This window comes from Acinonyx jubatus, chromosome A2 (genome assembly GCF_027475565.1).
Source record: "Acinonyx jubatus isolate Ajub_Pintada_27869175 chromosome A2, VMU_Ajub_asm_v1.0, whole genome shotgun sequence".
NCBI lineage: Eukaryota > Metazoa > Chordata > Mammalia > Carnivora > Felidae > Acinonyx > Acinonyx jubatus.
The window spans coordinates 131,013,259-131,039,637 of record NC_069383.1 but is presented as its reverse complement, the minus strand read 5'-3'; the positions used below and the strand labels follow the sequence as shown (position 1 = coordinate 131,039,637).

The following is a 26,379-nucleotide window of genomic DNA, read 5'->3' as shown; positions in this document are numbered from 1 at the left end:
TGACAAATCTCCTACCAGAATCCCATGGAATTCCAAATAAATCAGTAGATTTCAGTTTAGCTGTTTAGTACTTGTAATGAATTCTTAATGTCTAACAGCATCTACTGTTTACATTTGCCTGGGGTCTCTAAAACTTTATGAGATGAAATGATTTTTCTGGTCCGTGGTGTATGGTTGTCATAGAATTAAAGTGTTTCATGAATTTCATATTTGAGCAAATGACTTCCACTCTTCAGTCTCTTATGGGAAAGGAGAAGGAGGTGGAGTTGCATTTAATGGTCTGCTGTCTTGTCTAGATTGAATTTGTTATGAATCACATGGGTCTCAGTTGTACTCTCATGTGTCCTGAAAACAAACCACAAATTCTATGGGACACATATTTTGTTCTTTGCTGAACACTGAGTATATAAATGATGATTTACGGGGCATGAAACTGAAGTCGGTATAAGGCTACAAACAGTATGTTAATTTTGTTGAGAAACATTAAAAAGAAAGCTTGTTTTGACTATTCTTAAAAATTTAATAAGAGTGCCTTTCAAGCTACTATAGAAAAGAGGCTCAGAGGAAATAGATATGGATCCCTTAGCTTTTGCTCAAATGTACCCAGATTTCCAATTATAAAATTCGTGTAAAGTCAATGATTTTCTCCTTTTAGGATCACTTAAAACAAGTGGTAAGAGTTATACCGTTATTTAAATGGGGAACATTCATGGGTCTTGAAAGGATTTCTGTCTAAACCTGGGAGACTGCAAAACTCATGCGTGGTTCTATTTGAACACTTTGGGGTATTCATCAGAAGAAATCAAAACAGCAGAGAGGAGTGAGTTGGCTGACTGGCCTCTAGGGAACAGTGGCTCATTAAGCTTTTCTAGAAACTCAGATAACTAAGTTCATTCAGCCAGTCTCCGCTGAGGTCCTATTAGGATTATACTTGGCTCTAGCCACTGGGGATACAGTGCTGGATATGGTAGGCAATGTCCCTGCCTGATGGCATTTATCTTCTTTGGGGTGACAGACAAAACTCATAAACAAATTGATATGTAATATATTGTCACAGAGTTATTTATAAGCGCTGTGAGGAAAAATCAAGCAAGGTCAGGGCCCAAAACGATAAAAATGTCACCTAACTGCCCCAGGTTTACTTTTCCTCAAAAGGAACTTTATGATTTCTTTTTGCACAGGAATTTAAAGTAGCTTATAAAAATACACAAGGCTCAGAATAATTCCTTAAATATTTGAGGAAGTTGGGCACAAGGTCAGAAAACTATTACATCCTGGGGTTAAATTAGATCATGGAAATGTAAACCTTATAGTCTGGTACGGTGGCTGCCCAGGAGCCATAAACTTGGCACTGAACCTGTTGTTTCAAGCAAAGAGAACTATTCAAGCATTTCCTTAGATTGGCTATCGCCAAAACATGAATACCATCTAGGGGTTCATGCAAACATTTTACCGGCCCAGAAAGACTTTCTGGTATGGAATGGATCCTGTGTCATAGAGTGGGCAACTCTTTGATAGCCCTCATTGAAAGCCAGTAGTTGATCACTTGAGACCAGTTGGCAAAGGTAATTAAAGATCAAATTATTTCAGCCTGAGTGTTCATTTCTTCTTGGACTTGGGGTATGTATTTGTGCATGGTGTGTGTGTGTATGATGTGGGGGAATGTCTCAGATCTTTCTGAGAATTTAATGAAAGCTATGGACTCTGTGCCCTAAGTATGTCCACCCATAATTTGGCACACAGTATCAGGGCATCAAGGAGTTTCTGAAGACCAAGCCAAAATCATTCCCCTCTCATTATAATATTACGAAAACAGGAAAAGGAGGCTTACTGTTGTAGGCTCTGATTAAAAAAAAATTAACACGCAAATATTATTTGGCCAGTTATTAATAGAACCATATACTTTGAAAATTAAGATCTTCTATGGAAAGGTAAGTAAGCAAGACACTGGCATCTCTAACAGTATGTTAACAGGTTGGACAAGCCAACTCTCATATTGCACCTCAGTCCATTGCCATTTATATCTCTACTGTCTAGGTGTCTGCTTTTTCTTTCTATTTTATTCACTTTTATATTTTTAAGCAACCTGGAGAAGATTTCTGTGACAGTGTGATATCTGCTTGTCAGTATGATTTCATATCCCAGGAAATGGAATTAACTAGCTAACTAATAGAATAGAATGGAATACAGTTTAACAAAATCCCTCTAGTTTAGCCAAAATTGAAACTCAAATCTCAGAAAGATCTGTCATGACAGTAAAGAAAAGAACACCAATATAGATGGATAAATCTCTTAATTGCAAAGCATCAGTTTTTAACCCTCAGGTTTGGCATCATTAGCAGGATTTCAAATAATTTCACCGACGGGGACTCATTTGACCAAGTCTACATTTATACACCTCACTTGTCTAAATAAAATCAAATGAATCTGAGTAAAAATGCTCATTGCAACATAGTATAACTTTACCCGTTATTTTTCAGCAGTTCATTTTCTCTTTGCTCTTGTTTTTCCATTTTCTTCCCCTTGGCATTCAAAACCCGTGGTGGAAGACAAAAAAGCAGAACACGGAGGAGTCATTAGTTACCATAAAAGACAAGCAAGGTCTCTGTGTGGGGCACACGAGTCTTTGGTACTCAAGTGTGGTACTGAGTTAACAAACTATAAATGCCTGCTTCTGTTTTAGAGCCCCACAATGGCAGTGCCCAGTAGGAGAGAAAAGTATATTTTCTAAAAGAACATAATTCTATTTAGTGTAAATCTCTCTTCACGTACACTTGCATAAGTACTTGTTATATGTAAGTGGATCTTTTGATATACAGTGGGTGTGTTTCTTGAAAGTTCAGTACCCATGAGACGTTTTTAACTCGAGCCCTGTTTTCCCAGATAATTTGAGTAGATGTTCAAAAAAGAAAACTTTTAATTGGGGACTTGCTGGTGGGCTGATCATTGCTTAAGAGAATCATACACTACACTCAAATAAATATATCATTAACGGCTACTAGGTTGGGAATATTTGCTGGGGTTGCCCATGTGTGAAGCAGCGTGTGGCAAATCACTGCCCAAGATTCAAGGTCTCTTCCCTCAAGACTGTTCATTTGGGCATGTACTTGGGGCACAGTTAAATGTTCTGTCCCTTGGTATATTGAAATGTCGTGGTTTCATCTTCCCAATCTTTAATTTGCTTATTAGAGCATAGAGTACAAATAGCATGTGTGGCATAGACAAGGATTAAATGAATTGATATACGTAACACACATGGAATACTTCTGTACATAGACGGCACTCACCACAGCTGGCAATTGTGAAGATCAAATGTTTCCTCTCTGGCAAACATATGATGGCAAATTCGTAGATTTCTCTTCGTACCTCCATTCAGTTCTAGCTACTCTGCAGGATAGCATCCTATCTTTCTGATGGATCCCAATTTTGCACACCTGCTTTCACAAGTTTTTTGGGTTTTTTTTTCTTTTTGGTTTTGTTTGTTTGTTTGTTTGGTAGTCAACTGTAATAGTTAACTGTAACTGTAATTGTCGTTGCAAATGTGATGGGTCGTTCCTATGATGTTCTCGGATCCTACCTAAAATGCCTCCAGGATCTCTCTGCTCTTGTGCCTCCAAACTTTTTCCATATCTATGAACAGTTCTTACTATGCTGGGAAGGTGACGCCCACAGCAAATCTCAACTGCTGCAGGATGAGAGTCTATATAGAAATTTCCCAACCTCTCCAGTTTTGGAGAGACCCATTCTGAAACATATTCTACAAGGTTCTAAATTCCAGGTAGGAATGAGCCTAGTTTCTTATACCCATCTCCAGTAAAATAATGCAGGTTAATTGGCATTTTCTGTCCCCATTCTTCCTGCTTCCTGGGATCATGTCTCAAATAAATTACCTGAGACTTTGTCTCGGGCTGTTTGATGGCAGAATCCAACTTGACATGCAGAATATAGCTTATATTTTCACTCAGGCCGTCTCAACTGTAGTCTCCAAAAGTGGCGAAAATTCATCCCCTTATTTTCTTGTGCGCTGCAGTAACAAGAAGAAAAACTGGGGAATCTAATTTTATTTATATAGAAAATCCATAAACCTAAATACCTTTTCTTGAAATTTTTTATGAAGCTCCACATAATAAGTGAATTATCATTAATAAACACGTAGATATGTGAAAGATGCTTACTTCTTAATCTTATTAATCTTTCTTTCAAAGAAAAAGCCGTATTTATAATTTTAATTATATCCTCACTTGTCTCTTTGCCAGGTTTGGGAGAGATATTGGGGCAGCTGTGACTTATGACCAATGAGTAATTTCGTGTTGAAGCTGTGAATGAACAGAATCTATGGGAGAAATATAAATTGAAGGAAAGGAAAAGAAGATAAATTTTCATCCTGTGGCCAGGTTGATTGATCAATCAGCCCAACCATGACTTCTGCTGTTCACCATTTGGCCAATTGAACTGAGCAGTAATAGAGCATATCTTGATTTAGGGCTAGACAGTTCAAATCTCAGCTAAGCCTCCTCTACAAAACCAGTTGGTGTTGTTCTGTAGGCATTTTTACATATCCTGTGTCTGTCGTTCTGCCTATCTCTGGCTATTATGAATGATTTATTTAACTTTTTCCTTGGAGGGGTATGCATGAGATTGGTAGTTATTTTTCAACAAGAAAATCAATTAAGATAAGGACTCATGCAACCTGATTCTCCCTTTATGGAAACTTCCATGCAACAATAATCCCTGAAGGGATGAATCTTAACCAATATGGCTTTCATCGTGCAAACTAACAGCTTGTAGATTGGATTCAGCTGGAAGATATGTTGGTTCGGCCTGCCCAATGATGATGATGATTTTAATTTTAATTACTTGTCATTTAAAAATCAAGGCAGTTTTTTTATGCCTATTTTATTTTTTAGCTTAGTTTCAGGAGTTAATGGTGTTATATTAGTTTCAGGTGTACAATATACTGATTCAACAGTCCCATATATTACTCAGTGCTCTTCAAGATGAGTGTACTCCTAATCCCCTTCACCTATTTCAACCATCTGCCCCATGCACCTCCCCTCTGGTAATCATCAGGTTAAGTATCAAGGTGTTTTAAACAAAAATGAATATTTAGAGCTTGTAAAGCATTGGGAACTCTAACAAATCCAAGTCTCTCTGTCTAGTATGGACACATAGGCTGCAGCTCAGTATCAAATATCCTTCATTTTGAGGTCATTCATGCGCCCCCCCGCCCACCACCAATACATGACCACTTCTTAGTCCTTGATTTTGTTTCCTTTGTTCATTTGCTTCACTCGTTTATGCTACCAGCCTATTCTTTGTAAGTTTTGAATTTGGGTCAAAGTTCTAATAACAGAGAGAACACAATTAAAATAACTTCCCTTTTTTTTTAAGCCAAAATAAATCTAGGCTACAATGGTACAGTTTAAATCAGCAAATTCTCCAGCTTACTAGGGCCTTCATGATTTGGTCCAAACTCCCTTAACTTAGTGATATGGACGCTGAGAAACAGAAGTTAATTTCTACCTTAAGGTCACATAGCTAATGATAGAGTATGCCAGCATTCCATTGGTCTAGATAAGACTTTGAGGATGCTTCACTTTTTCTCTTGCAGCAGAAAGGCTATGTCTTTCTCTAGGATTCTGGTTATTTAAAAAGACTTCATTTTTTAAGTCAAGGTCTTTAAAAAAAACAATTACAAAATAAAAATGTCTTTCAAACAGTCAAGAAATAAAACCATTATGTTTTGAAGCAGTCTGGGTAGATGTTATGAGTGTCTTGTCAGGATGATAGATCAATAGGAAGGTGAGAGCACACACTGAGTGAAAAAAGAATGTGATAATAGAAATCAAATGCTCTGTAAAGGTTGGATGTATTATTCCTTCTAAATATTACTTTTTTGGTCATTATTAACCCTAGTATTTTGTTTTATTCTTCACATCTGAAATTTCTTCCACTGTAAGGTTTAGGCTTTATATAAAAAGATACATATATTCTAATCTATTTTAGGACCTTCTTAAAGGTCATTGTGGGAATGATCTGAGAGCCTTAACAGGACATATGTATTAGAGTCCTCATTAGCTACTCAAGCAAAAACTCTTAAAATTCAAAGAATTCTGGGTTGGTGTTAGGATGGAGGAAAGAGACCTTTTTCTCTTTTAAAAGCAATCCAAGAATTCAAAACTCCAGTGGATGGCCTACAGAGCCCATTAAAAATCTCAAGATGTGACATGGCCTTGATTGCTGAATTGGCTGTGCATGGAGGTGACAGGAGGGAAGGTAGTGCTGCTCAGAGGTAATATAACTCATATTAAATAAGAGTTGTCCTCTAAGAATGCCAAGCTCTCAAGGCACCAGGTAACTTAGGTCTCTTAGTTATATATTCACTTTCTGTGGACTAACCCACATGCTCCTGCCCTCTCCAAAAAAACCCTGGGTCATATGTAACACATACTAGTTGATATCTACTTTTATTTTTTTCAATTTTTTATTTAGATTCTGGTTAGTTAATATACAGTGAAATATTGGTTTCAGGAGTAGAATTCAGTGATTCATCACTTACATACAACACCCAGTTGTATTTACTTGCCCTCCTTAATACCCATCACCCATCTAGCCAATCTCCCACCCACCTCCCTCCATCAATCCTGTTTGTTCTCTTTAAGAGTTGTTCATGGTTTGTTTCCCTCTCTCTCCCCCTTCATATGTTCATCTATTTTGTTTCTTAAATTCCATATATGAGTGAAATCTTATGGTATTTATCTTTCTCTGACTGACGTATTTCCCTTAGCATCATATACTCTAGCTCCCTCCACATCATTGCAAATGGCAAAATTTCATTCTTTTTGATGGCTAAGTAGTATGCCATTGTGTGTGTGTGTGTGTGTGTGTGTGTGTGTGTGTGTGTGTGTATATCTCATATCTTCTTCATCCATTCATCAGTCATTGGATATTTGGGCTCTCTCCATAGCTTGGCTATTGTTGATAATGCTGCTATAAACATTGGGGTGCATGTACCTCTTTGAATCTGTATTTTTGTATCCTTTGGCTAAATACCTAATAGTGCAATTGCTGGATCATAGGGTAGTTCTATTTTTAACTTTTTGAGGAACCTTCATACTGTTCTCTAGAGTGGTTGCACTACTTTGCATTCCCACCAACAGTATAAGAGGGTTCCCCTTTCTCCACATCCTCACCAACACCTGCTGTTTTCTTGTGTTGTTAATTTTTCATATCAACTTTTAAATACATGCTTCACATTATTTCAATAATGTCATAACTGGTCTCTCTGCTTCTACCTGTCACCTCTTAGAGCCTATTCCCAACCCATGAACACAGTATCCTGCTAAAATAGAGGTCATATTGTGTCACTCCTCTGCTTTAACCTTGTAATAGCTTGTATCTTAACACAGAACAAAGATCTAAGTCATAATGATGCTCTACAACCATGCTTCTCAAAGATGGTCCCTGGACCAAAATATCGGCTTCAGAAAAGTGTTAGACATGCATGTTCTTAGGCTTGACCCCAGATCTACTTATTCAGAAAGTCTGGTGGTCTAGGGGTGGGCCCAGCAATCTGTGTTTTAATAAGTCCATCAGGTAATTATGATACCCAGCTAAAGTTTGAGCACTACTGTGCTACAAGACTCTATGGTATTTAGATCTCATTACCCTTGGATTTCATTGACTATACCCCCTCTCCTCACCCTACCCCAGCCACTGTGGCCTCCTTGTAGCCACATGAATATACTAAGTCTGCTCCTACTGCTTTGCCTTTGTGGTTTTTGTTCCCTTTCTCCCAGATAGCTACACATGTGGCTTGATCACCAACTTCAAGTCTTTTCTTAGATGTCATCCTCACAGTTGAAGGATTCTCCCAGCCCCTCCACTATTTTAGTTTCCTAGAGCTGCCATTACAAAGTGCACACACTGGGTGGCTTAAAACACATATTTATTCTCCCACAGTTCTGGAGGTTAGAAGTCCCAAGTCAAGGTGTCAGCAGGGCCATGTTGCCTCGAAGACTCTGGGTAGAATCTTTTCTTGCCTCTTCCCAGCTTCTTGTGGTGGTCTTAAATCTTTTAACTGAGTGACTCAAACCTCTGCCTCTTCACTGCATGGCACTCTCCCTGTGTGTCTTCACACTATCTTCTTAGAAGGACACCAGTCATATTGTATTAGGAGCCCATCCTACTCCAGCATGACCTCATCTTAACTAATGACGTCTGCAAAGACTATTTCTAAATCATGTCACATTCTGAAATACTGGAGGTTAGGACTTCAGTGTACCTTTGTGATGGGCTGTAATGGAACCCATAAGCACCCTATCCATTAAAAATTGCACCCTGCCCTCATCACTGCCTATCCCACTGCTGTTCTTTGTTTCTTTTCTTGCTGCTTATCACCTCCTAATACACCCTGTGTTTTAGTTGTCTGTTTGGCTCACTACTGGCTCCCTCCTTTGGAATTTAAGTTCTACAAGGTCAAAGATTCTTGTCTGGTTGGTTTGCATCCTCAGACTATACCTCAGCTCTTATACCTGGCACACAGTAGGAACTCAAAAAATATTTTTTGTATGAATGAAAATGATAGACTATTAACATTTCATTTTTAAGAAGTCTGATGATTTATCTTTAATTTAAAGCACAAAAAAGCAATCTCTGGTTCCCCCCACCCCTTTATCCCTTGGAGTCTAGGTATGGAGAAAATAATGTCAAACTATCATGAGAGGAAATTCATTCTGAAACTAAGGATAAGCTTGTGGGTGGACACAGATTTTTCAATAAGGGGGAGAGATCCAAGGGAAGCTTTGGGGTGGAGATTTTGTTAGGTTAATAAATAAACTGGCAATCACAAACCAGGCAATGGACAGGTATCTGTAGTATAATTGGTGAAAGCAAGACATAGAGTGAAAGTCTCCTACACTGAGGTCTCTTGAAGTCACGAAGCCTCTGTTCATTCATTCACTCATTCATTCCTTCAACAAATACTTGAATATCTAAGCACCAATCTCTGGGCTCCAAGCATGGCTATAAGACTGGATCTCGGAACTTCTGGAAACTGCACTGTGGTATGGGATTAAACATAAGGGAGAGTATAGTTATACACATTAGCCTTTTTTATGGGGCAAAGCCTGCATGAACTCTCTTTGTCTCCGCCCCAAAGAAAATCAGTTTCCCTCCACCTGGTCTAGGCACAAAATAACACAGGTGTTTAGTGGCCCGGTGGGAATTCACCAAAATGGAAGCCTGGATTGGAATTTCAAAGGTAACACTGCTCTTTTTCAGGCCTTATTATTAAACTCATTGCTGAAGCATTCCCTTTGAGCAATAGATTTAAGGGCAGGAGCTGATTAGTGAAGTATGTTAACACGTGAGGCTGTAACCTTACACCTAGGTTTGCATTTCTGCTCTGCTGTGTATGAGTCATATAACTTTGGAAAAGCTACCTAACCTGAGTCTCTGTTTTCTCATCTATCAAATGGATCTCACAGTTGTGTGAGATTAATACAGATAAAGACTTTAAGCATTTAGTACAGTGACTGGTCCACCTTAAGCACTCAGTATAAAGGAAAACACAAATCCAGGTGTGGGATTATTCAAGTTTGGAGAGCATCTCTGCTTCTCTTTGGTGGCGTGTGGAAATAAAATGGGCCCATAAAAGCACATTGAGGCAGAGACCTGAAAATGAGAAACACCTGTACAAAACAAAAGATGGACAATGGTGTCAGGAATGACACAGAAAATTATAAACTTCTCCTAGATTTCATTTTTAGGAGACCATCTGAATTCCATCCGTCATGAGTTTGGGATGACAAATTTAAGGCAAATTTCATAAAACACTACAGGGAAGTGAACCATAATATCAAAGCATGAGGATTCATCCTGGTATTGTTAAAATTAAGCAGAATGGCTTTGGAGCCTTTCTCTTTAGCAGCTTGCTTAACCATGTTGCTTATAAAAGGCAGCAGTGAATTGAAACTGAACAGTAAACTGTGCTCTCACCATCTGTCTTAAAAGGAATAGGACATAGGAGTGACTGTCATTCACACTGTTTGTAAGGCAAAACCACTTCTATGTTTTTCCAGCCTTGAGTTGAACACCCTATACAGAGTTGGAACCAGACAATTAAAAATGCCTCTGAAGGTTATTTCCAGGGCTTACATTTCAATAGGAATTCTTCAACAATGATGTTTAAGCTGTTCAATGGTAATTCACATTACTTTATTAGATTGGGCTAATTAAAACACTGAAGGTAACCCACCCTCTGCCATTCTCTCCTGTCCTGTTTTCCCTTCTAATTTCCTCTAAGTGATCATTGAAATTTGGATAGTCTGTGGAGGTGACCTGACCAGTCACTAAATAACTACCATGGTCTTTGCTTTGCTAACCTGGCGGCTTTTAGAAAAACCACATTGGTAGCCACAATCTGGTTTGAACCTAAGAATAATAGCATTGCTTTGAAAATTCGGTACCTAGACAAGCAAAGTATCCTTTTTTAGAGCAATTAGGTCAGTATTCTAGAGACGGAGACAGGGAATGAATGAAAAGCCCAAGGACCCTCCATACTCCTTCACTAGATTCTCCAGCATGCTGTCCCGATAGTTTGCTGGCCCACTTCTGACTAAACACAGAGATCTTTTCTTGCAGGTAAAGCATTTGATATACATTTTTCCTTTCTGGAAACGTGAGCAGTGGCCTTTTTAGGTCAAATATATAGGTCTACATTATGGATGGCCCACAGTGCCTGCTTTTGTAAACTGATTGCTGTTCTGTCCTTGCTTACCCCAGAGCAGAGAAGATGTTCACTCTAAACAGGCATATTTCTGCTAAATGACCTTTGCTCAGCCTTGTGTTCATTATAACTTCACAACATGTCTACAGAATTGGATTAAACTAGGTTCAGTGTCTATTTGGTAATTCCTTGCGCAGCCGATTTTTTTTTTTTAATTTAAAGCAATACTGAAGAACTCTGCTTTGCTGCCAATAGCAGGGGGACTGTTTTATGAGGAGACATAATTTGACTTAGAATATTCCCCCTTCTTCTAACAGTGTGCTGTATTTTAATAGCGTTCCCATATATTATGCAAACGAAATGTTTTACAGACTTATCACAGATGGCAGTTGGAAGTGACTATTGGACGATCACTCCATACCACCCTCTTCTTAAAAACAACAAGCTTGATTTGTTTCCCCGTGGTCCCTAAGTTGAGGAGCATAAGCCACAGAATTAAGAAAAATTCTGAAGAGTTAAGCAGGGGTGGAAAACAGAGTGTTCTTTAAAGAATGACTAGGGAAAAATGCCTTCCGGTGTGGTTCCTGAAGGAGAGAATTTCATGCCTCCACTAATAAGAATTATTATTTTTCACTATATATCATGCATTGTGCTGGGAGAAAGATGGGAGGAGGGGAAGCGAAGTGCTTGAGCGCTCCGGGGGCTGTTGATTTCCCACAAAGTTGAGTGCTTCTCATTAGCAAAACTGTGGGTCACATATTCCCATTCTAGGCTTCTCTTTTAGGCTTTCCAGAGCAATTTTGGAGCACCTCCAAATGGTGTGTTTTGTGGCATCCATTTTTTTTGCCTACAGGTGCCTTTCAAACCTCTGTGTGCAAGCAACTCATGGCCCTCTGACCTCTATTTCCTGAAAGCAAAGTCTTCCCCCCATTAAAAAAAAATTGCTCCCGTTTCTAAATCTGGTCACCATGAACATTTCCACGGAGTTCAGCTTATCTATTGAATGAGTCACATTTTGTGACTGCGACGTGGCTGAAAGAAATCCAGTTAAACTAACTCAAGTAGAAATGGGGGCTGTGGACAGAACATGGAAATTTCATAGATCTCAGGGATAGGAAATACTGTAATGTCAGGGCCTCATGGAAAATGAAACTGGAAAGTGAGTCTGGATCTAAACAGCTCTGGGAGACTCAGTAGTCAGAACAGTCAGAAAATTAATAGACTTCATTCAAATTTTTTGTCATCATTATGCTTTGGCAGTCTTTTATGTGTCCTTAATTTTTGGCCTTGCCACCAACCTATATATCATGTTTCACATTCCCAAATCCAAATTCCTTGGAAGCCAATCTGTTGGCCTGACTCACCTTTTCTCTTCATTTCCAGATCTGTGGCCAAACTATGGTTGATGCTTATTTGAGTCAGGTGTTTTATTTTCCTGATCCAATCAGATGTGGATGGATTGGGGTACTCTGGAGGGGGAGAATACAGAAGAAGAGTCACATACTGTTGTAATATCAGAGGCTGTGGCCAGTAATAGGTAGTTTGGGAGAAGGGTGTGGGTATATCTTCTAACATAAAGTAGTCACCTTGGTTCCTAGGGACGCTTATGGAATAGACTAATTGTATTTCAGCAAAGGTAGAGTTGTTTGAAAAGGCAAGGTATTTGTCACTTATATCGAAAACATATTAAGTATGCATTTTTATTTTGCCCTGGGTCTGTTCCTTACAGCAATCAAAAAACAAGAGACTTGGTGTGCTGGGGTGGTTCAGTCAGTTGAGCGTCTAACTCTTGATTTTGGCTCAAGTCATGATCCCAGGGTTATTGGATGGAACCCGCATCCAGCTGTGCACTGAGCATGGATCCTACTCGAGATTCTTTCTCTCTCCCTCTCTCTCTCTCTCTCTCTCTCTCTCTCTCCCTCCCTCTGCCACTCCTCCACTCACACTCTCTCTGCCATAAATAAATAAATAAATAAATAGATAGACAGATAAATAAAACTTCATACATGCATCCAGTGTGTGTGTGTGTGTGTGTGTGTGTGTGTGTGTGCTTGCATGTACATGTGCTTATACGCATGCACATACAATAAGAACAGAAGAGGAAATAGTATAAACTTTTAACGCCTAGAGAGACCTTACAGATCCTCCGACCCAACTCACACATTTCACAGATGAAGAAATCCAGACTCATAAAGTTTACATGGCTAGCTTAGGGGCATGCAGCTATTATAAGCAGCAGCGAAGAAATCCAGATCTCTTGAGTCCTCATTCAATGAGCTTTATAACCCAGATCTATTATTTTTTTTTTGTCTCCAGAAAGGAAGTCTTTATTAATTTAAACAGGCCTAAACATATATCAAACCGTGTCAGTGCATGGTTTGCTTCTTACCTTTCTGGTCCTAGCTCAAAGGTCCCCACCACAATGGACTACCTGACCACTGTCTAAAGTCAGTCCCATTCTTCAACCCTCAGGTTTTCTAGTGTATCATTGTTTTCATAGCTTTATTTCATTTACCCCAGTCTTTAATCACCTCATGTATTTGTTTTCTCATTTTCCTCCTTCATTAAAATAGGAGATTCCACGAAGATAAAGACCATTTCTCTTCTTCACATCTGTATCCCCAGGCCCTGCAATCCTACCCAGCATTGTAGGCACACATAAATAATAAGTCACAACTGTATACATTTAATAAATATAAATAATGAAAGAAAGAAAGATTAGAGGGAAACACATAGACCCCTTTCAGATCACATGTACTTCCTAATGATTGAGGTCACACAAAGTTTAATATCCCTACAATATTCCATTTTTCTAAAGGTCTCTACATATTTTTGTGTGCCATGTAACAATCTCAATCGGAAACAAAACCTGGAATTCATAGCCAAGGGAGCCAGCAACATCTGACTCAGATGTGACTTTACCTGTGTGGGTGTATTACACATAAACTGTGAGTGTGTGCATGACAGAGTAACTTGGCTTAGAAAGGTTGCACCCCAAATAATCTCTTTGTTTGTGAATGTTCCTCTGACTCTCTGACAGTAAGAACTGTTCATTCTTATTTCTGGCTCTTGGCAGCCTACAGATGCCTCCTGTTAGTGCTCCTGGCAGGTTACTGGTGGGGCCTGTTGTTTATTGCCCTATCTATCAAGTCCTATTTATTTTTAAAATAAACTTTAAGTATACTGTAAACTCCCTTCACAAACAGATTTTTCCTCCTCTTTTACACTTGACAAGCCTCTAAAAGGAATAGTAACTCTGTCTCATAAATATTTGAACCCGAACCTTTTAGGAAAGAATTATACTTAAGGCACTCAAGAACAGGAATAGTTTCAGTCTAAAATCTCCCTTACAACTACTCCTTCTCTCTCATTCACTCACTCTCTCCCTATTTCTCTCTCTCTCTTTCTCTCTTGATCACTGTTCTTTTCAAATTATATTACCTCATCCTGATTCTCTACTGACCTTCCCCCTCCGTAGTCATTCCACACTGAGTCCAATTCTCTAGTCAAAAATCACCTTCCATATCTTGCTTAAACATTGATTAAATCTTGTAAATTTCCTTAACAAAAAGGTTAAAGTGCTTACTATTTCCAAGCTCATTAGGCCTATATCTCTTTCTCGGTCCTCTGTCATGCAACCTACTATTCCTGTCATTGGTAAACTGTACTATTTTCCAGATGAAGCTGATGAGGGAAGATAATGATAAGGTACGGCATAAAAGGGCTTGGAATTTAGAGTCCAACTGACTCAGTTCAATACAACCACTACTACTTGTTAGCTCTGACTTTGAAGAAGTCCCTTAACTTCTCTTACTGCGTTTCTTCATTGGAAAGGTGAGAACTAACAACACCTATCTGGGTAAACACTCCCGCCATTCTTTAAATATTTCCACATCTTCTCCTCCTGAGCTCATGGTTGTATTACATTCCACCAGTGCTAGTCATAGCTCTACGTCTTGTTTTGGCTAATAAAATCTGAGAAGAAGTGATGTGTTTTACTCATGAATGGAAGCTTTTAGAGTCATTGTGTCGTTTGCTATGGTCCCCTACTTCAATGAGTCACATATGGAAATGTGTGAAGAAGGAGCCTTTACCATCTGGGGTTTGGCTGTCAGCAATAAGCAGGGTCTTCTGCTGATCCGCTTTGGAAATGGGGCATGAGATATTGGGGTTGTTTGTTACTGCAGCAAAACTTATCCTATCCTGACTGATACATTTACTTTGCAAGGTTGTTTGGAGGATGAGTGACAATACACATGAAGTAGCAATGTAATATGCAATCAATGAATGGTAACTGCCATCATCAGTAACATTATTATCATCATTATTCCACTGTTATTTTGTTTGATTTATGTGTTCTTTCTAATTCTGTATTTTGGGTCCCCCCCATCATCGTATTGTGCTATAAATATGTATTTGTATTTCTGGCAATTCAGTGAATTGTAAGGTCTTTGAAAAGGACAAAGATACTTTATGTGTCCTTGTTCAGGCATTCTCAGTCAGGTATGGCATCTGCACCAATTAAACTCTAACATAGTACTCTAAAAGCAGATATAGACAATACATTAAAAAATGTGTGTGTGTTTGGCAATAAAACTTAATTTACAAAAACAAGAGACAGACCTTAGTTGGCTGACCCCTGATTTGGACTATTCCTACTCCCCTCCCTCTTTCTCCTTTTCCATTTTTCATTCATTTGTCTCTTTCTCGTCTGGGTATGACTATATTCCCTGCTGCCACAGGCAGATTTTTTCCTCACTGTCTACGGAATGGCACCAATAGCCACCAGTCTTTGTCATATGGGAAATAAATCTCTTTCTCCCTAGTGTTCTTCTTGGGTAATACGCCCGGGCTTAGAACAGTCTCTGTTGGCAGGGCATGGGAATTCCTGATTGGTCAGGCCTGGAGTCCTGTGACTACCCCTGTGTTTGGAGAATAGTTGAGGCGCTGTGACTGATGAGCCTTTCAATAGAACCAGGGTTAGGGATGGGAGAAGAGGTGGTGCTCGGTAGACACAACAGGATGCTCATTACAAGCCTCTTTCCTCCTCCAGATGTAGAGAAGCAGGGAAGAACCAAGTTCAGAGGACCATCCCTAACAGTCCCTTACTGTGTGGTACACTTTATACTATATACCCAGTCCCCAGGCTTATTCCTCAAAGACCTCCTGCGTGGTCTGGAAACAAAAGCACTGGTTAGGGTTTCTGTTGGATCGTATGTGAGAAGCAGGAAAGAGAGCAACCAAGGAAGATCTTAAGTGTCTGTCATTAAGTACTTGGGTGAGTAGAGGCACCCTGTATTTGGATGGTTAAAAATCATTCCTCAAACTGTGGGGGGGCAGCAGATGGGGACGCAGTAACATGGATAATCCCCAATTGGCTTGTAAGTATTTTTCTAATCTAAGAAAACTCACAAAACTTTATAAAAGGTAATAAACAAAGCAACAGGATGGTATATGAGTCAGGATTCTCTGGAATCTCTCCAAATTCCTCTCTGCAACATGGGGAACATCTGCAAATTCCTAATAGGAGATGCCATAATTAGGGGGAAAAAAAACGTATCCCTATTATTCCTGGCCACATAAATTCTACCTAAAAGGCATTACTGGCTACTACAGACGCGTGTTGGGCACTCAAAAACTGAGTCAGTTTGGTACACCAATACCTCCTCTATTTTTACTTGGCTCAGAAAATTTAATGAAATTATACAAATCCCCGAAATCTAATATTTTTATGTGATAAGATTGTGTAAGAGGAGGGGGTGGAAGAGAAGTTTGGAAAATGTGGTGACAGATGGCAAGTGGGCTCAGGCACACAGTGTTCCTATATATAGGGGAGGGGACAATCTGGTTAATCAAGGGGGGGGGAACATTTTTAAATTTAGATTCAAGTATTTTATATATTCAGCAACATAATTTACTGAAGCAGCCTAACTGGATAGAACTTTTAAATATTTTTTTTTTGGTTGGGGGTGGGTTGTGTGATACATATTTTCTACAGTTTTACATATTCTTTCATGACGTCTACATTTAAAAATCAGATGGTATCTACAGGCTTTGAGGGTGTCTTTAAAGAGAATGCTGAGAATATCTATTTCTAGAGAGAGTTCCTTCCAAGGAAATTTAATGGGATTTTAAAAATTAGGGTCATCACAGCTAATTTAGCAACACTGGAAAATTAAAGTGAGTGTTCACAATGAAGATAACTTTCTATGTCAGTAGAATGAACAATGGATTGGCAATGAGGACACTTGTGATTAAGACCTAAATCTAGGTAAACATAAAGTGAGGTCCTTTGTGTCACTTTGCACAAGTCAGATCAGTGGTTTGGGTCTTAATCTTCTTATTTTTAAAATAGGAGTTTGGATTTAAAAATCTCTGCGGCATTTTTAGTTTTATGTTTCCATTGTTGTAAGCTGTCTATTAATGCTCTGTTAATTAGGATTGATTCTTTTGGTTGCACGTAACAGAAAGCCCTACTCAAACTGTCTCAAACTATCCCAGGGAAAGTCTAGTATGTGTTGTGTGGACTTGAATGGTTTGATTCAGCGAAGAATATTTTTACCATTAGGCACTTGGCTTTCCATGGTAGCAGCCTCGTGTTAAGGGTGGCAACCTCTTTAGAATGTCCACATGCCTGTTAATGACTTCGAGTCAATGACCTGCTTCATTGTTCAGGTCTGGACAAAAAGAGAAAATCATTTCCTGAATTTTAGATGAATGAAGAACTGTTTTGATAAACCTGTCTTTGCGTATCATTGGCACCCGTTGACTTCTTTGCTCATCTCTGACCGTGACCGGGGAATCCGACTGCCCGGAGCCATAGGAGAGACTCCTACAACCAGCATTTAGCCCAAGCAAAGGGGTTGTGGCTACTAACCGATTAAAAATCAAGAAGGGAGAATGTAGGTAAGCGGGAAACCATGAAGTTTACTAACCATTTAGCGCTTAGAAAATCTAAGGTTCGCATAATGCTCACAGTTAAATAAGAGCTAAGAAAAAAAACCCCAAATTAACAAAATAGAAGTTTATATGGTAACTATTATCATATTAAGCACTTAATAAGCTTTCCATGAAGGTGCAGGCATTGGGCTAACCTTAAAGCAGATAAACACAGAGAAGGTACTTCTCAGTTGGCAACTAATTAACAGAAATCGTGGGTATTTCTGGAGTTGCTATAGTGACCAGAGGCCTACTGCAGTAAGTTTTTGTTTTAGTACAGTGGTTTTCAAACTTGGCTGCAAATTGGAACCACTTAGGGAGCTTTGAAAGATACTGTCGCCTGCATCCCAGATCTAGAAATCTTGGCATGATTGATTTGGGGTGGAGGTCTGGACGTTTAGAGTTTTCAAAACTCCCCCAGGTTATTGTAATCCATAGTCAAGATTGGGGACCTCTGGTTTAGGGCATCTAAGTGGGGGCATGCACACATGCTTTCTACCCCCTTCAGTCACATCCAAGCTTCCCTTGAACTCCTTTTTATAATTCTCTTTTCCTCCTCTACTCTAAACTAGTAACTACTAGATTCCCCTCTCTAAGCTGGGACTCCCAGAGATACCACATGGTCCCCATTACAGGATGAAAAAACCTGAATGTGAGGGTGGAAACCAAGAGTGGGGAAGGCCTACTGTCAATATGGTATGTGAGGAGAAAGGGACAAAAGGGTGGATGAGAGAAAACAAGAAGTGATGCAAAAAGCCTTTCTTCCTGGCACCAGGATGTGGTTGGTGATGCACATGTAGGCATTCTCAGACTCAGATTCCCACACAAACACCCATACACATACAGACACATCATCTGAAATTCTTCCCTGCCTCCTCCCTGTGCATCCCACTGCCAACCGCTTGCTCAGAATTTTGCTGCGAATTCGTAAAACCCCTAAAACATGAATAAATGAGAAACGGTTATGTTTATTCATTCACTCACCCTTTCATTTACTCATCTATTCTAGAACTGTTTACTGAGCACCTACTATGTGCCAGGTACATTGCCAGACGGTGAGTGAACAGGGGTAAACAAAACAGAAATGTATAGCATGTACCGAGGCCCTGAATCTGGAAAGTATTTGGAGTGTGTGAGACGGCACAATGATTATCTTGGTCACCCGTTCTGGAGTTCTAGTCCCTGTCCCTTGGTCATTGAATGAATACTTGCTGAGTGAATGAATGCCTGAATGTATTACTGAGGGAAGACCACAGTGACTGGAGTATGGTGAGGGTGGGAGTGGGTAGGGAGGACTGGGATGATATTCAGGTTGGAAATACGGGTATAAATGGCTTACGCTGGGCCTGCAGTCTATGGCTTGAAAACAAAATCTGATATATATTCTGTACATTGGAAAACGAGGGTGTATTTTCAAACAAGAAATGATAAGGACAGGGAAGGTATCTCTGAGACCAGAGGGATTCAAAAAGCGCCAAAGAATAGGATGTAAGAATGTTCCAGAAAGAGGGTACAGGATGTGCAGAAGCTGGGAGCCAAGAAAGGCATAAGAGGTTTGAAGAACAGAAAGGCACTATGTTTACCTGAAGATATAGAGATGAAAGATAGTCTAGTGGACAGACAAGTGAATAAGTAAATATGGCACGGAGCAGAGATGCTGGGGCGAATGCAGCAGGCACTGAATTGTGTAGGGTTGCAGAGGAGGAGTGTCCAGTCTAGACTTGGGAAGCCAAGAAATACTCCATGGAGAATGTAGTACCAAAACCAAATCTACACAAGTGGGTTGATTTGGGAGGTGGAAGGGGAAGAAGAAAGGTACATAGGAATGGAAAGAGGAGGGGCGCCTGGGTAGCTCAGTCGGTTGGGCTTCTGACTTCAGCTCAGGTCATGATCTCGCGGTCTGTGAGTTCGAGCCCCAAGTCGGGCTCTGTGCTGACCGCTCAGAGCCTGGAGCCTGCTTCGGATTCTGTATCTCCCTCTCTCTCTGCCTCTCCCCCTCTCATGCTCTGTCTCTCTCTCTGTCAAAAATAAATAAACATTTAAAAATAAAATTAAAAAAAAGAAGAAATGGAAAGACAAACAGGATGTTTCAAACAGAAAACGTTGAATGTACAGAAGCATGGAGATGTAACAAAGTATCTAAAAATTTAGAGCTAAATCTTAGTGACACATATAAATCAAATTTAATTTTAAGAGTTTATGGAGACTTAGAATTTCAGGCACTCTGGTGCACACCCTAACAATCTTTTGAATTAGGTATCAGTCAGGCAACTGGGGGAAGGTATTTGCATAGGATCTAATGGTGAGTTTGTGGTGTAGCTGAAATCCAGAGTTCATTCTCTTAGCTTTTCTATTATAGTGTGTTACTGACAAAGTCAAAAAATAAAGAAGGAAAAGGAAGGAGGCCCAAAGAATTATGGATTATACATATTATATTATATTATATTATATTATATATGAACACATACACTTCTATTTTTCTGTATTGTTTCTATTTCTGGAAATTATCTTCCCCCATTATTAAAATTCAAACCAGAAGAAAAGAGATAATCAGCCATATTGATAATAAGACAAAGACCAGAAAGGAAATTTACTTGAAGAGAAGTTAGAGACAAACTTAAGGTGTCAAGAAAACTTAATGGAGTTTAAGCCCACGCCAGCCAAAGGTGATTTATGATTGTCTATTGTAGTTTAACCATTGGTATCATGTAAGATCCTATAGAAAAAGAAAAACATTCCTGTTGTTAATTCTTGGGTCTTGCATAGCAGGAAATTTACTGGCACAGGAGTGAGATCAACTACAGTTTACAAGCAACAAATATTTAGGGAAAGAAAAGTACTTTAGGTTGGTTATGTAGACTAAGGTCATCTTTAGAGGAATAAGTTAGTGGCATTGGAAAATGTGATATTTTTCAGAGAAAAAAAGCAAATCATAAAACACATTGTATATTAAAGTACAATTGTTAGAAAAGCAACAAAACCAAATAAGGATGTTTGGAAAAGTTTATGTACACTTAAATGTAAGTACTGGTAACTTACATGTGATAAATTATAGTTGACTTTAAAAGTTTTCAATTTATTTATTTTTTTATTTTTTAACGTTTATTTATTTTTGAGAGACAGAGACAGAGTATGAGAGGGGGAGGGGCAGAGAGCGAGGGAGACACAATATCCAAAGCAGGCTCCAGGCTCTGAGCTGTCAGCCCAGAGTCCAACAAGGGGCTCGAACCCACAACTGCGAGATCATGACCTGAGCATTTCAGGTGCCACAAAAGTGGCAAATAGAAATATTTATTTATCTATTTTTATTTTACTTTATTTATTTTAATTTTTTTAATGTTTATTTATTTTTGAGAGAGAGATACAGAGTACGAGTGGGGGAGAGGCTGAGAGAGAGGGGACATGCAGAATCCCAAGCAGGCTCCAGTCTCTGAGCTGTCAGCACAGAGCCTGATGCGGGGCTCGAACCCATGAACCACGAGATCATCACCTGAGCCAAAGTTGGATGCTTAACCACCTGACCCACCCAGTAGCCCCAAAAGTTTACTATTTAGATCTTTAGTTTTCTACCTTTTAAAATATGAATATATTACTTTCGTTAAAAAAAATCACTTATGCTTGGCCAAGTCACCAAACTAGGGCTTAATACCTCACCTAATATCAGTTTTAACCTTTCCCAGAAATGTGGTCTTAACTGAGTCCAGAATTTTCTGGTCAGCACCAAAGAGGCAGTCTGTCAAAGGACACTTCTCTATCCCCACCCCCAAGGAAAATGAGGTAATTTACCTAATAAGACCCCCTGCACTTCCCCAAAGAGAACATGACCTTGCCAGAAACACTCTTTCCTTTTCTTTTGTAAACAACTTCTTTGCCCCACCTTCTTTCTTACAAAATCTTCCATTTTGGACATCTCCTTGGAGCTCCCCTCCGAATCACTTAATAAAACCAATTAGATCTTCAAATTTTTTGTTGTTTAACACTTTATATGTAGGAAAAAAAAATCAAAGTACGTCAGTTCTAAAAATACATATGAAACCATTATTAGCTTTAGTCAACACAATGGTCTCTCTTCAATATTCATTTCCTCTTTATCACTATTGTCCTAATTTTCCCTTAAGTACCACAGTCACCTCACTCCATGCATCTCTTCTGGCAGAAAGTGATTTCTTTCTTGATTTGGGCCTGGAGAGTGTGGTGTGGCTCTAAGCCTAGCAATATGATTTTTTTTCCCTCGGCCAAGCCAGTACCTGGCTCAAGTCATTGATTACCAGGAGCAGTAAGTGACCCAAGTTAAATTAAAGCCATACGAGAAGTGGTTTGCTAGTGGAAGCTGAAAAAGAATCTTCCTTGCTCATCTGACAGAAATCAAAACAGTTCTTTCTGTTGCCATTATGTGGATGAAGAAGCTCATAACTGAGACAGCTGTGGGCAGCTATGCTTGATCCATTGTGGAGAGCCTGCCGTAGGATGCGCTCCTGGAAAGACAGAGAGAGAGTTGAAAATGAGTTAGGTCCTTGAAGTCTTGGTGGAATTACTGAATCAAAGCCACGGAGTTTAGGAGGTGAGCCCCACCTGTGAACTCTCAACCTTTAAGAAATCATTCATTTTTGGGACGCCTGGGTGGCTCAGTGGATTAAGTGTCCAACTTCCACTCAGGATCTCATGGTTCATGAATTCGAGCACCGCGTCAGTCTCTCTATTGACAGCTTGGAGCCTGCTTTGGATTCTGTGTCTCCCTCTTTTTCTCTGCCTCTCCCCCACTCAGTCTCTGTCTCTCTCAAAAATAAACGTAACAAAAAAATTATAGAAGAGAAATCATTCATCTTCTTTATTATGCATCGTAGCTTGAATTGTTGTTGTTGTTTTCCATTAACTGAAACCAAGCATATCGTATTTCCTTCTTTCTTTGTTATCCCTGTCCTGAAAGGTTACTGTCAGGTAATTCAAGATCTTCCAGTTTAATAGAAAATTATTTGATGTTACTGGTTTTATTTTCCTTGACCTAGCTGGCATATTCCAGAACTGTGTTATCCAATACAGTATCCACTAACCATATGTGTCTACTTAAATTGGAATTAATTAAAATTAAATTAAAAATGCATTGCCTCGGTTGTACTGGCCACATCTCAAGTCCTTAATAGCCACATGTGGATAGTGGCTACCATCTTGGCCGGCACAGACATAGAACAATTCCAGCATTACAGAAAGTGCTACTGTCTAGTGCCTACTAAGACAGAAAGAGAGACAGTAGATGATTAGAAAACTTGTGTTCTAGCATCACCCAGGCCACTAAACTCACTATATTCCCTTTGGTAAGTAAGCTTCTTCCCTTTGTTACATCTTTTTATTTCCTTTAGAGCAGAGAGGTTGGACTAGGAGGTTTTGGAGGGTGGAGGGATCTCTTCTAGTTTCAATATAATGAAATTCTAAGTGCTTTCTTTTGATTTTTAACATTTGTAGACTTTTCTTTATTCTTCGGGGGTCAGCTGTGTGCTCTATCATGAGATCATACTCAGATATCAAATACTGAGAACGAGGACTGAAAATTCAGGGCAGTTTCATTTCTTTTCTTCTGGCAAAAAAAGGAAAAGAAAAAAAAATCCAACACAGATTTAGTGGCAGGTAAGTATGGGTTTAAACAACGTATGGGCCAATTTCCTTGACTAAGTGTCATAGCCGTTGACTAACACAAATCAAGGCAGTCATCCTGAATATGTGTCACTTTGTAAAAGCATGCTATTGGCTACCAAGAGAACTAGCAAAAGGTATTGGGGAAGGCACACCATCTACTTATTCAGAGAAAAAGTTTGTTGTGTATGCTGTCATGATAGTGAACTCATATTTTACTTTTGATTGATTTATTATTATTCATTTGTTTATGCAAACAGTTGAGTGTATACTATAGGCCAGGTACTACATACATGCTCAATTCTGAAGATACAGTGGTAAATAAGATACTGGTTTTCCTTGCTCTCATGGTGACTCTAGGAAAGAGATAAAGCAGATAACAAGCAAGTAATACCAAAAACAGTTATTTACAATGGTGGTTAAGGTTACAGAGATGATACCCTGAGGGCTGCAGGAGCATGTAGCAGAGGGACTTGATCTCTTTTGGAGCAAAAGGCTACCAGGAGGAAGTTTCCCTGTCCCATTCAGGGACCCAAGAGAAAACTGTAGCACAAGTCAAGAGTGAGAGTGTTGTAAGATGAGGCCGGAGATGTAGACCGGGGTAGGGATACAGAGCCTTCTCAACCATGGTCATGACTATGGGCTTTATTTTAGGCTCAATGGAAAACTACCAAAAGGTTTTTAAATACAAGAGTGGAATGATCAACATGCATCTCAAACACTTTGCCTCTTACTGCAGAGTGGGGACTGATAGGTGGGAGGAGCACATATATTAGGAAAGTATTATCATAGTTGATGAAAGATGATGGTTGCCTAAACAAGGGTTGGAATGGAGAGGGCAAGAATGGATGGATTTAAGGCATAGACAGAAAGTCAAAGTAATAGGAAATGACACAATGTGGAAGTTCATAGAGAGGGAGATGGGAAAGACAGTCTTCATTTTTGGCTTGAACCATTCATTGGGATTAGGCAACAGTGATGATGAATACAACTATGGATGTGTGAGTTTTATGAACGAAAGAAATCATTACTGTTTTTATAATTATCATCAAAGCAGTCATTTTCATGACCTTTATGTGCTTATATGTTCATATTCTTGTAATAAAGAGGCCACTTGGTCTCTAACTCACTAGTTTATTTATTACTTTGATCATAGAGAAGAAAGTGAAGCTGTTGTTTCAACTTTCTCTCTGTTCTAAAAGAAAAATAAAGAGATGAGAACTAGAAGAACAAAAGAAATGACCTTGTTCTTTCTTTTTCTTCTGCCTGGAAGACAGACAAGATAAGCAATGAGGAATTATAATTGATAAAGTAATTGTAGAGATAGGCTGCTAGAGGTGAAAAATGAGATTCCTACATGAAGGTTATCTTTCCTTCCAGCCTAGGAAAAATTTTGTCTCCCATTTCCCTTTTCTTACAGTTCCTGAAAATTCTGCCTTATGTATCCAGATTCAAATATAGACCTAAGTATCACTAGTTTTATAGGAAATGATTTAGGTTCTGTTCATTCTTTGTTACTATTAATGATGCTTATTCTCTCTTGAGCAGAGTTTGGCTTTTTATTTGTTTCCTTGTTTGCTTTTGTCTTGTTTTTTACCTTGTGGATGCTATGGATTTTTAAGAAATAATTTTCTCTTCTTTACTAGTTGGAAACTTAGAGTCAAAATAATGCTTTTTGTGTATCACTTGACAGTTTACATTTCATGTTCAAACTTTACATCAGGCTCATCTTTGTTTACTTGATCTTTTATCTTTATTATGCAAAATGTATTGTTTCTTACTAATACTGCTTATCTGTATTTGGTTGATTGGAGCTTAGGTTCTGGGAACTAAAGATAAGTCTGAATCTTAGTTCCTCAATCTTATTAGAGGTGTGATATTAGTTCAAATGCTTAACTTCTCTGAAATTTGATTTTCTACCCATAAAATAGAGATCAATAAGATATAGATCTATTCGCAATTTTGTAAGTATTAAATGAGACACTGAATGTAAAGGCTCAGCCAGGGTTTGGTATATACAAAGAGTCCCCCCCCCCGCCCCCAGCACCCCCAAATAGATATTAATAGAATAGCACTGTCATCATTATTATACAAATTTTTTAATGTTTATTTTTGAGAGACAGAGGGAGACAGAGCACGAGTGGGGGGAGGGGCAGAGAGAGAGAGGGAGACACAGAATCTGAAGCAGGCTCCAGGCTCTGATCTGTCAGCACAGAGCCTGACGCAGGGCTTGAACGCACAAACTGTGAGATCATGACCTGAGCCGAAGTTGGACGCTTAACCAACTGAGCCACCCAGATGCCCCTCATCATTATTATATTATATTTGATTATATTCTTAATTATAATATTGTTATTATATATGCCATGTATTATATATCATCAATCATCATCAATATTATATGTTATCATTATAACTCCTATTCTCTTATTGTACTTCATTTACTTTCACTTCATCATCCTTTCCTTCTTCTTAGCTTAAATATATTTTGAATCATGGCAGGTGATAAGAGAAATAAGGCAAGTATATACATGCTGTTTAGGTCCCAAAGGTAAGACTGACAACTAGGGTTAACTGCTGTGTATCTGGTATAGGGCACATAGGACTGTTTGGTAGACTGGAAAATTTCAGGTGAGTTCTAGAAAAAAAAGTAAAATAATAAAATGATTTATATACACAAATGGAAGAAAGATAACATTATTACTTAGCCAAGGGAAAAGGTATATAGCCTTCTCATGATCATGATTTAAAATAGACATTTTCAGCCAATTGATAGGTAGCCCCAGTGACTATAGAAAAAAAGAAATTGGACTTCAGTGCTACAGAAGGCATATAGTTGAGATAGAAAGTACCATGACAATTGTCCTTTTATCCATGCCTCCATTTTCATTAACCAATTGAAATGAAATAAGAAAAAACATCAGGGTTGGGAAATCACAACCAAAATGTGTTATCTCAAGAAATGCGATTTAAATGGTATACATCTAAGCCACTTTAATTTGCATTGGATTGAAACTTGGCATGTTTCTTAGTCCAGATGTAATTTATTTAAATTCCTTTAGTTGTTTTTCAATTTCGAAATA

At 38.9% G+C, this 26,379-nt stretch overlaps 1 long non-coding RNA gene across 1 annotated transcript; it reads right to left on the bottom strand.

The window, feature by feature from the left end:
* Positions 1–5,785: 5,785 nt before the first annotated feature.
* Positions 5,786–23,879, bottom strand: LOC113593595 (uncharacterized). The gene is made up of 4 exons (XR_003413878.2): positions 22,241–23,879; positions 21,799–22,143; positions 12,094–12,198; positions 5,786–9,060 (listed from the first exon to the last, which is right to left on the bottom strand). It is a non-coding gene; the product is annotated as an uncharacterized LOC113593595 (long non-coding RNA).
* Positions 23,880–26,379: the final 2,500 nt, after the last annotated feature.